This window comes from Danio rerio, chromosome 7 (assembly GCF_049306965.1).
Source record: "Danio rerio strain Tuebingen ecotype United States chromosome 7, GRCz12tu, whole genome shotgun sequence".
In the NCBI taxonomy this organism is placed as follows: Eukaryota; Metazoa; Chordata; class Actinopteri; order Cypriniformes; family Danionidae; genus Danio; species Danio rerio.
The window spans coordinates 78,453,970-78,465,000 of NC_133182.1; the positions used below are offsets into that span (position 1 = coordinate 78,453,970).

Below are 11,031 nucleotides of genomic sequence, written 5' to 3' on the forward strand. Positions count from 1 at the left end.
TATTTTAGGTTTTTATGTATTTAGAACTCCCCTTTCAAAAAACAAAAAACAAAAAACAAAAATAAAACAAATAATAAATATATTTAATATTATAGAATCATATTTAGTATTATGGAAGCGTCTGTTTTTGCATTTTCACAGATCTGATCCAAATTCACAGGCATTCTTGACAATATATTAAAATATTTAATCTTGTTGGTGCCAATAGCCTAGTAGTGCTGTGCGCCGACATATAGCACCCATGTGCTCATGGTGACTTGAGTTAGATTCTTGGCTTGATGTCCTTTGCTGATTTTACCCCCTCTCTCTGCTCCCAATACTTCCCTGTCTGAAATCTCTACTGTCCTATCATAATAAAGGTGAAAAAAAAACTAAAATAAATAAATTAATTAATAAATAAATAAAAATTATATATATATATATATATATATATATATATATATATATATATATATATATATATATATATATATATATATATATATATATATATAAAAATCTTATTAACCTAATATTTAACCTACGTAACCTATTTTAGATATTTAGAAATCACCTTTCAAAATAAATCCAACAAAAGTCCATTAATATTGCATTCTAGGAGCATCTTTTGTTGCATTTTAACTGATCGGATCCAAATTCAGACCCAATCTTGACAATTTATTGATATATTAATTTACCCGATAACATCTTGTAGCTCTGGTCATGTTGGCATTCGTAATCCACCTTTTAAAAACAATAGAAAATCCAACATATTAAATGTGTCATATTCTAGAAGCATATTTTTGATTTGGGGTCCAAATCCAGACCCATTTTTGACAATATATTGAAATATTGATTTAACAGATGTGACATATTTTAGGTTTTTATGTATTTAGAACTCCCCTTTAAGAAAAAAAACATTAAATATTAAAATATTAAATGGCATATTTAGTATTATAGAAGCATCTTTTGTTGCACTTTAACACATCTGATCGAAATTCAAACACAATCTTGACAATATAATGAAATATTAGTTCATCATATAGGATTTTGTAACTCTGGTTATGTTGCAATCCACCTTTCAAATACAACAAAAAAATCCAACATATTTAATTTGACATATTTTAGAAGCTGCTACATATAAACAGATTGTTTCCAAATACAGACTCTTTTTTTTAACAATATACTAAAATATCCATTTATCCTATGTAACATTGGTCCTATTGGCATTTGCAATCCACCTTTTAAAAAGACATCAACTCCTTGCTCCGCCGTTTTCTCCCGCGTGTCATTTCGCACGAGTATCTGGCAACCCTCATCCAACCCGCATTTCTCCCGGTGTGTGGGGTGAGCTCGGATTGTCACCGCGCGCAGATCGGCGCATTATCCCTGGACTTCACCAGCACACCGCTTCAACAAACACCTGGACAACTTTTGGATCTACACTCTGATTTACGACATTTGATTTCTTTAGGAGTGATAAGAACGCGATATGGGGACACGGCGTGCCGAGGTGGCACTCAGACTGATGATGGGGATCCAAACAAGGAGCCTTTTTATCCCTGCTTAGAAGCTCCTGTGAAACACTCGGATATCAGGCGATCCAGAGAGCGTCTGTTTTGGAGTTAACCTTAGAGGATAGAGAAGCGTTCCTGCATTGGAGACGTACAGTGTTGTCATTTATTCCAAGGACGATTTTTCATCGCATAACAGAGACTGATTGTGTCCGGAGACGCGTGTGCGGAGTCGGTGCGCAAAAAAAAGACCCTCCATCCCCAACAGCTTCGCGGACACGCGGGTAAGTTCAATATGAAATCTTTTACATTTAATTAAAAGCGATTCAATTAAGCGCGCATGCAACTGCTGCGGTGGTGTTGTTTAATATGAAGGTTGTTTGGATGGTGCGCGCGCGCGGCTGCTGGTTATTAATATGATTCACCTCTGTGCGTGTTCATGTTTATTAAGTCATTTTAGTGTCGCGCTATAATGATCATGAGTGGTTCGTGCGTGTGTCTGCGGTGTGTGTATTTATTTACACGCGCGCACACTCGTTCAGTCACACGCACAGAAATGTTGGTTATCCGACATATCAGTTTGCGTTATTGATGGAGTGATTTAAGCACCGCAGTGCTTCATTATACGTGCCGCGCGCACCTTTAGTAGATGATGTGCTGGGTTATTGTTTTCATACATGCATTACGTAATTAACACTCGTATCAACTTCCTCCAGAAGTTATCGGATTAAAATGGATCGCCTAAATGAATTACGCAAGGCGTGCAAATTGACGCAGTCGGCGGAGAGAATGTCATTTGCAATTGCGCTCTAATAGTTCCTGGAGATTGCGTGTTGTTGGAAGGAAACTGCGTAAAATGCGTAATGTGGAGCTGGCCTTTTTTGCAGTAGCCTCTGTAGGGACATTAGCAGCCCTCTGTTAGTCTCACCTGAATGCCTGCTTTCCTTGGAGAGCTGCTGCTTGACATTCTGGAGGAAGAACAGGCAGATTGAATGGGCGAATGTGTTCTGCATTGATGCCCGGAGCGCTCGTGTGGTGACTTTGCTCTCAGCGGAACATTTTTAGCTGTAAAGAGAACAAACCTTTATACTGACTCTTTAAATTGGAGGCTATTATGATTTGGCTTTCTGATGGTTAAAACAGTGCATTATTTGGGTATCAACTACTGGCTTCATTTGCCTTAGAAACAGAGAGTTTTTGCCCTGTTACTAGCCCAAATATCTAAATATTCTTAAATTAAGAAGCATTTTCTGGACTAGCAAAACATATTGTGTTGTTTTAATAGGTAATAAGTCAAAACTGAACGAGTTTAATCATAAAACAAGCACATTAATTTGGAAATGGGGTAAACAAAATAATCTTATTTCAAAAGGTAAAGATTATTTTGCTTACCTCATTCATTGGCATATTATTTAGCTTGTTTCAAGATAAAACTCACTTCATTTTGACTCATTACTTATTTAAACAACACAACATATTTTGACAGTCCAGAAAATGCTTTTTTTGGTAGATATTTAGACTAGAAATAAGACCAAAACTCCAAGTAAGGAAAGCCTTTGTGCTGTGCACTTGCTTCATTTGCCTTAGAAACAGAGTTGCAAGGCTGGAAAGTCGACCAGTTTATAATATGAAGTCATAAAAATTGTGAGCAAACCTTTACACTGTGTCTTTAATTTGCTGGTTAAAAAGGTTTGTCATGGTTTGTGGTTTGGCCCTCAGACGGTTAAAACAATGCAATATTTGTGTATCAACTACTGGCTTCATTTGCCTTACAACAGCTTTTCTTGCATAGAATTTTGGTCTTGTTTCTTGTCCAAATATCTAAATATTCTTAAATCAAGAAGCATTTTCTAGACTAGCAAAACATATTGTGTTGTTTTAAAAATACTGAGTCAAAATGAAGCGAGTTTTATCCTAAAACAAGCAAACTCATCTGGAAATGTGTTGAGCAGAATAATACTGTCAAAAGAAAAGCTAGATTATTTTGCTTGGTCTGTTGGCAGATTATTTTTATCAATTCATTTTGGCATATTTGTTCTTAAAACAACACAACATATTTTGCTAGTCCAGAAAATGCTTCTTGATTAAAGACTTTGTAGATATTTAGACTAGAAACAAGACAAAAACTCCAAGTAAGGAAAGCCTTTGTGCTGTGCACTTGCTTCATTTGCCTTAGAAACAGAGTTGCAAGGCTGGAAAGTCGACCAGTTTATAATATGAAGTCATAAAAATTGTGAGCAAACCTTTACACTGTGTCTTTAATTTGCTGGTTAAAAAGGTTTGTCATGGTTTGTGGTTTGGCCCTCAGACGGTTAAAACAATGCAATATTTGGGTATCAACTACTGCCTTCATTTGCCTTAAAACAGCTTTTCTTACTTAAATTTTGCCTTGTTTCTTGTCCAAATATCTAAATATTCTTAAATTAAGAAGCATTTTCTAAACTAGCAAAACATATTGTGGTGTTTTAAAAATACTGAGTCAAAATGAAGAGAGTTTTATCTTAAAACAAGCAAACTCATCTGGAAATGTGGTGAGCAGAATAATACTGTCAAAGGAAAAGCTAGATTATTTTGCTTGGTCTGTTGGCAGATTATTTTTATCACTTCACCTTGGCATATTTCTTCTTAAAACAACACAGTATGTTTTGCTTGTTTAGAAAATGTTTCTTGATTTAAAAATATTTAGATATTTAGACTAGAAACCAGACAAAAAACAAGTAAGGAAAGCATTTTTGCAGTGCATTGGTTTTATTTGCCTTTGAAACAGTTGTCAGGCAGGAAAGTTGACTAGTTTATATGATAAAGTCTTAAAAATTGCAAACTTTAAGCTGTGTCTTTAAATAGATGGTTAAAATGGTTTGTGGTTTGACCCTCAGTTGGTTAATACAATGCAATATTTGGGTATCAACTACTGGCTTCATTTGCCTTGGAGTTGGCACCTCAAAAAAAGCTTTTCTTACTGAGAGTTTTTGCCTTGTTTCTAGTCAAAATATTGAAATATTCTTTAATCAAGAATCATTTTCTGGACTAGCAAAACATGCTGTGTTGTTTTAAAAAATAATGAGTCAAAATGAATTGAGTTTTATCTTAAAACAAGCAAAACAGCGGTGAGCGGAATAATGCTATGTCAAAAGGAAAAGCTAGATTATTTTGGTTGGCATGTTGGCAGATTGTTTTGCTTGTTTTAGATAAACTCACTTCATTTTGGCATATTTGTTCTTAAATCAAAACAATATTTTTTACTTGTTTAGAAAATGCTTCTTCATTTAAGAATATTTAGATACTTGGTCTAGAAACAGGGCAAAAACAAAGTAAGAAAAGCATGCAGTGCACTGGTTTAATGTTCCTTCAAAACAGAATTGCAAGGCTGGGACGTTCACCAGTTTATATTCCAGTCTTAAAAATGGTGAACAAATGTTTAAATCGTGTCTTTAAATAGATGTTTTGTCATGGTTTGGGGTTTGACCCTCAGTTGGTTAATACAATGCAATATTTGGGTATCAACTGGCTTCATTTTGCCTTTGAGTTGGCACACTGCAAAAGCCTCTCTTACTGAGAGTTATTGCCTTGTTTCTAGTCCAAATATTAAAATATTCTTAAATCCAGTAACATATTCTGGATAAGCAAAACATGCTGTGTTGTTTTAAATATTAATGAGTCAAAATGAAGTGAGATTTATCTTAAAACAAGCAAAACAATCTGGAAATGTGGTTAGCAGAATAATACAGTCAAAAGGAAAAGCTAGATTATTTTGCTTAGTGTGTCGGCAGATTATTTTGCTTCTTTTATAGATAAACTCGCTTCATTTTGGCATATTTGTTCTTAAAACAACACAATATATTTTGCTTGTCTAGAAAATGCTTCTTGATTTAAGAATATTTAGATACTTGGACAAGAAACAAGACTAAGAGAAGCATTTTTCCACTGCACTATTTTAGTTTGCCTGTGAAAGGGAAGTTGACTTTATATTATTAAGTCATAAAAATTGTGTGCAAACCTTTAAACTGTGTCTTTAAATAGATGGTTTGTTATGGTTTGTGGTTCGGCTCTCAGATTAATACAATGCAATATTTGAGTATCAACTACTGGCTTGGTTTGCGTTGGCACACTGCAAAACATGCTTTTATTTATTTTTACAGAGTTTTTGTTTTGTTTCTAGCCCAAATATCTAAATATTCTTAAATTAAGAAGCATTTTCTGGACTAGCAAAACATGCTGTGGTGTTTAAGAGTTAATGAGTGAAAATTAAGTCAGTTTATTCGTAAAACAAGCAAAATAATATGGAAAAAGGGCGAGCAGAATAATACTGTCAAAAGGAAAAGCTATAATTTCGCTTACTCCATTGGCAGATTATTTAGCTTGTTTTAAGATGAAGCTCATTTAATTTTGACATTTTTGTTCTGAAAACAACACAAAATGTTTTGCTTGTCTAGAAAATGCTTCTTGATTGATTTGATTTGATTTATTTTCGAACAAAAATATGATACATAAAATGTCATTAACAAACAGAAATACATTTCAATATGGTCGAAAATGGAGCGGGATGAAGCATAAGCTTATTATTCTCCCACCCCATTACTCCATACATCATTCGTTTATTACTTAAACTTATTTATACATTTACCCATCTCTTCTTTTTACGTGAAACAAATTTGATCCTTTTGGCATCTTTGAAAAATATGTTTGATTCCATTTGTACCTTTTCATTTGGTAACATAGATCCAAAGAAAAAAAGAAAGAAAAAAAAATACATAGTACTGCAAATAGACAAAATAAAAACAACAACAACATCAACAACAACAACCTACTGTAGTACTGCAAATAGACAAAATAAAAACAACAACAACATCAACAACAACAACCTACTGTAGTACTGCAAATAGACAAAAATTTCATCATGACTTTCATTTTTCAATAACCTTCATCAATATATTCCTTTATTAATATATATTTATACAGTTTTTTTAAATTGATTAATATTTTAGATTTTTTATAGATATTTGGACTATAGAAACAAGACATTGCGGGCATTTTTTTTAAGTCAACCTGCTTCATTTGCCTTAGAAACAGAGTTGCTAGGTATTGAAGTTGACCGGCGTATATTCTGAAGTAGTAGAAATGGCTCATAATATTTATCTTTACTAAAAATTGACAACAACAATGTAATGAAAAACAAATTACAATAGGCAATCTACACAATGCACTACAAAAAATGCTTTCTTACTTAGTTTTTGTCTCATTTCTAGTCCAAATATCTACAAATTCTCAAGTCAAGAAGCATTTTATAGACCAGTAAAACTCATCGTTTTGTTTTAAGAAATAATCTGCCTAAAGAAAGCCAGTTTTTCCTTATAATAAGCTAAATAATCCACCAATGTGGTAGGCAAAGTAATCTTGTTTTTCTTTTTGGCATAAGATTATTCTGCTTTATTATTTTTATTCATTTATTCTGCATTAAAAGGATTTATTTGCAGTGTGTTTGCATAGATATTGATGCAGTTATACCTCAGAACAACTCTAAAGTTATGTTGAGATGTTGTAGGAATGTTTCCATCTGATGAATAAAGTCGCTGACAGCCAATCAGAATCCACCGTTTTGAGGCAGACACTCTAACTGCAGTGTCATTACAATAAACAGAACGACATTGTTTACTGGTGTGGACGATAATATGATTATCATTCACAAGTCTATGACGTCTGTGTCTGTGTGTGTGTGTGTGTGTGTGTGTGTGTGTGTGTGTGTGTGTGTGTGTGTGTGTGTGGCCTCCTGAATGCTGATGTCATCCCTGAAGAGCGGAGACATGTAATGCAGCTTGTCAACCTGGGCTTTGCTTACAACGTAACCTGTCTTGGTGGATTTCTCGCTTTGTCGTTTGTAAAGCCTGCCTGTTCGAGGAGCCGTTGACCTCATATCTGTGCATGTCTGCACTCGTATCTGCCGTTTACAACCTTGACACTGCTGCACAATACATATATATGGCATTGATATTGATAACAGTGTAATATAACTTCAGCGTTGAGTTTGGGTTATAGTCAATCAGCAAAACAGTTCAACACAGGAGATTTGTGGAGTCGCTGCAGAGTTTAAATGTAAATGTGAGCTTTTCAAGACATTCAGGTACACTTAAAAATGATTCATTGGATTGGGTTTACTATATTATTTTAAGGTATGTGCTTGCAAACAATTCATATGGGCTGAGTTTACACTAACAAAATAAATGTAGTAATTTTCAACTCAATGTCTTTGTTTAAATTCAGCACATAAATTGTTTGCAACCACTTATAGCTTAAAACAATTAAGTAAATCCAATGAATTTTTGTGTGTGTGTACAGTTGAAGTCAGAATTATTAGCCCCCTTCAAAATTTTTTCTTCTTTATTAAATATTTTCCAAATGATGTTGAACAGATTCAGGAAATGTTCACAGTATGTCTAATAATATTTTTTCTTCTGGTAAAAGTCTTATTTGTTTTATTTCGGCTAGAATAAAAGTAGTTATTAATTTTTTAAACACCATTTTAGGGACAAAATTATTAGCCCCTTTAAGCTATATTTTTTCTTGATAGTCTACAGAACAAACCATCGTTATACAATGACTTGCCTAATTTCCCTAACCTGCCTAGTTACCCTAATTACCCTAGTGAAGCCTTTAAATGTCACTTTAAGCTGTACAGAAGTGTCTTGAAGAATATCTAGTCTAATATTATTTACTGTCATCATGACAAAGATAAAATAAATCAGTTATTAGAGATGAGTTATTAAAACTATTATGATTAGAAATGTGTTGAAGAAATCTGCTCTCCGCTAAATTGAAATTGAAGTAAAAATAAATAAGCGGTCTAATAATTCAGGAGGGCTAATAACTTCAACTGTATATAAGAAATTATACGTTTAAAACTTTAATAAAGAGACGTTTAGGCGTTTATTCATACAACCGAATATCTGAAATCTACTCCAAATATCTAAAAATTCTCAAATCAAGAAGCACTTACACAAGCCAAAACAGTGCTTTGTTTTTATAAATAGTAAGTCAAAATTAAGTAAGTTTTTTTTTCTTAAAACAAGCTAAATAATCTGCGTAAGGGATGAGTACGATAACTTTGTTTTGATTATAAAATAATATAATAATTTAATAATATAATAATTTTTCTAACCCCATCGGCAGATTATTTAGCTTGTTTTCAGGGGAAAAACTCACTTCATTTTGACATCATTTCTGAAAACATGTCTGCTCTCGTGTCTGCTGTTTACACCTTCATGCTGCTGCACAACATATATGGCATTGAGATTGTGATGTGAGCATCTTATTTATAAAAACAAGACAATATTTTTTGCTTGTTCAGAAAATGCTTCCTAATTTGAGAATTTGTAGATGTTTGGACTAGAAATTAGAGAACAAATCTGAGAAGAAAAGCATTTTAGCAGTGTATCTGTACATGTCTGCACTCGTATCTGCTGTTTACAACCTTCATGCTGCTGCACAACATATATGGCATTGAGATTGTGATGTGAGCATCTGCAGTAGTCACATCACAGGATGTTCAGTGTTGAGTCTGGACTATAGTTAATCAGCAGAACAGTTCAACACATGGAGTGAAAGTCGATAATTTTAATGTGTTTTTAAGGCCTGTGAGCTTTTCAAATGAGTTTAATACATTCAGGTATAAGATATTGTTCTGTTAGGAGCTTTAATAAAGATATATTTTACTGTATTATTAATATAAGACTGCAAAAATGCTTGTCTCACTTTGGTTATTTGTTTTATTTCTAATCCAAACATTCTTAAATCTGCTAGTATTTTGCAGACAAGCAAAAAAAGTTGTCAAAAATCATTTAAACCATAATATATGATTCGTCTTACTCCTTTGGCAGATTGTTTTGCTCGTTTTAAGATAAAACTCACTTGATTTTGACTCATTATTTCTGAAAACAAGACAATATGTTTTGTTTGTCTATAAAATGCTTCTTGATTTAAGAATATTTAGATATCTGGACTAGAAACAAGACAAATATTCAAAGTCTTATATAAATAATAGTATTTTAGCAGTGTATCTGTACATGTCTGCTCTCGTGTATGCTGTTTACACCTTCATGCTGCTGCACAACATATATGGCATTGAGATTGTGATGTGAGCATTTGCAGTAGTCACATCACAGGATGTTCAGTGTTGAGTCTGGACTATAGTTAATCAGCAGAACAGTTCAACACATGGAGTGAAAGTCGATAATTTTAATGTGTTTTTAAGGCCTGTGAGCTTTTCAAGTGAGTTTAAAACATTCAGGTATAAGATATTGTTCTGTTAGGAGCTTTAAAAAAGATGTATTTTACTGTATTATTAATATAAGACTGCAAAAATGCTTGCCTCACTTTGGTTATTTGTTTTATTTCTACTCCAAACATTCTTAAATCAGCTAGTATTTTGCAGACAAGCAAAATGATGTTAAAAACCACTTAAACCACAATATATAATTCATCTTACTCCTTTGGCAGATTATTCAGCTTGTTTTAAGATAAAACTCACTTGATTTTGACTCATTATTTCTGAAAACAACACAGTATGTTTTGTTCGTCTATAAAATGCTTCTTGATTTAAGAATATTTAGACATTTGGACTAGAAACAAGACAAATATTTAAAGTCTTATATAGTCTTATATAAATAATAGCATTTTAGCAGTCTATCTGTACATGTCTGCTCTCGGATCTGCTGTTTACAACCTTCATGCTGCTGCACAACATATATGGCATTGAGATTGCGATGTGAGCATCTCCAATAGTCACATCACAGGATGTTTAGTGTTGAGTTTGGATTTTAGTTAATCTATATTGGTGTCTGCAACATTTTTACCCTTGATTGACTATGGCAATGTTTTATATATGCATGCTTCAAACAAATGTCTTCAGCCTTTAAACTCCATCTATCACAGAGCTCTAAGGTTTGTTACAGGCTGTCAAAGACTTACTCACCATTGTGAATTGTATGCCAAAGCTGAGTGGCCTTCTCTGTATGTAAGAAGGTACACCCATTGGATGACTCTGGTCTACAAGGCTCTTCTGGGACTGGTGCCTTCATACCTATGTTCCCTTCTCCATAAGTCTAAAAGCCAGTATGCCCTACGCTCAAGTGAAGCTTATCATTTGACTGTTCCCCGGGTTCGAGCTGAAATAGGGAAGCGAGCCTTTAGTCATGACTCATCCTGGAAAACTCTTCAGTCTGAGCTAAAGATATCTGAGCTCATCCCAATGACATCGTTTCGCTCTATCCTTTTTAACAAACAACAACAGGTCATTTCTCAATGTATGTGTTTTTAATATATTGAAATGTGGTAAAGCTGGAAAACTGAACTGTATTTTTATATTATATCAATTTTATATTTATTACTAATATTATTACATTTTTATTTGTTATTTATTTTTATTTTTTATATAAATCGTGTGTTGCAGACCTTTTGGCCAGCTCACCCTTGTAAATGAGATCTTGATCTCAATGGGTTTTTATCTGGTTAAATAAAGAAACGTATATCAGCAAAACAGTTCAAC

At 33.4% G+C, this 11,031-nt stretch overlaps 1 protein-coding gene across 50 annotated transcripts in view; it reads left to right on the top strand.

The window, feature by feature from the left end:
- Window positions 1-1,305: 1,305 nt before the first annotated feature.
- The window catches only part of LOC101882941 (adhesion G protein-coupled receptor L3-like), a 404,581-nt gene continuing 394,855 nt past the window's right edge, over window positions 1,306-11,031 (top strand). For all 50 annotated transcript variants that reach the window (XM_073907696.1, XM_073907650.1, XM_073907653.1 and 47 more), the window contains exon 1: window positions 1,306-1,777. The gene's annotated coding sequence lies outside the window, so the exon portion shown is untranslated. The remainder of the gene's footprint in view (window positions 1,778-11,031) is intronic.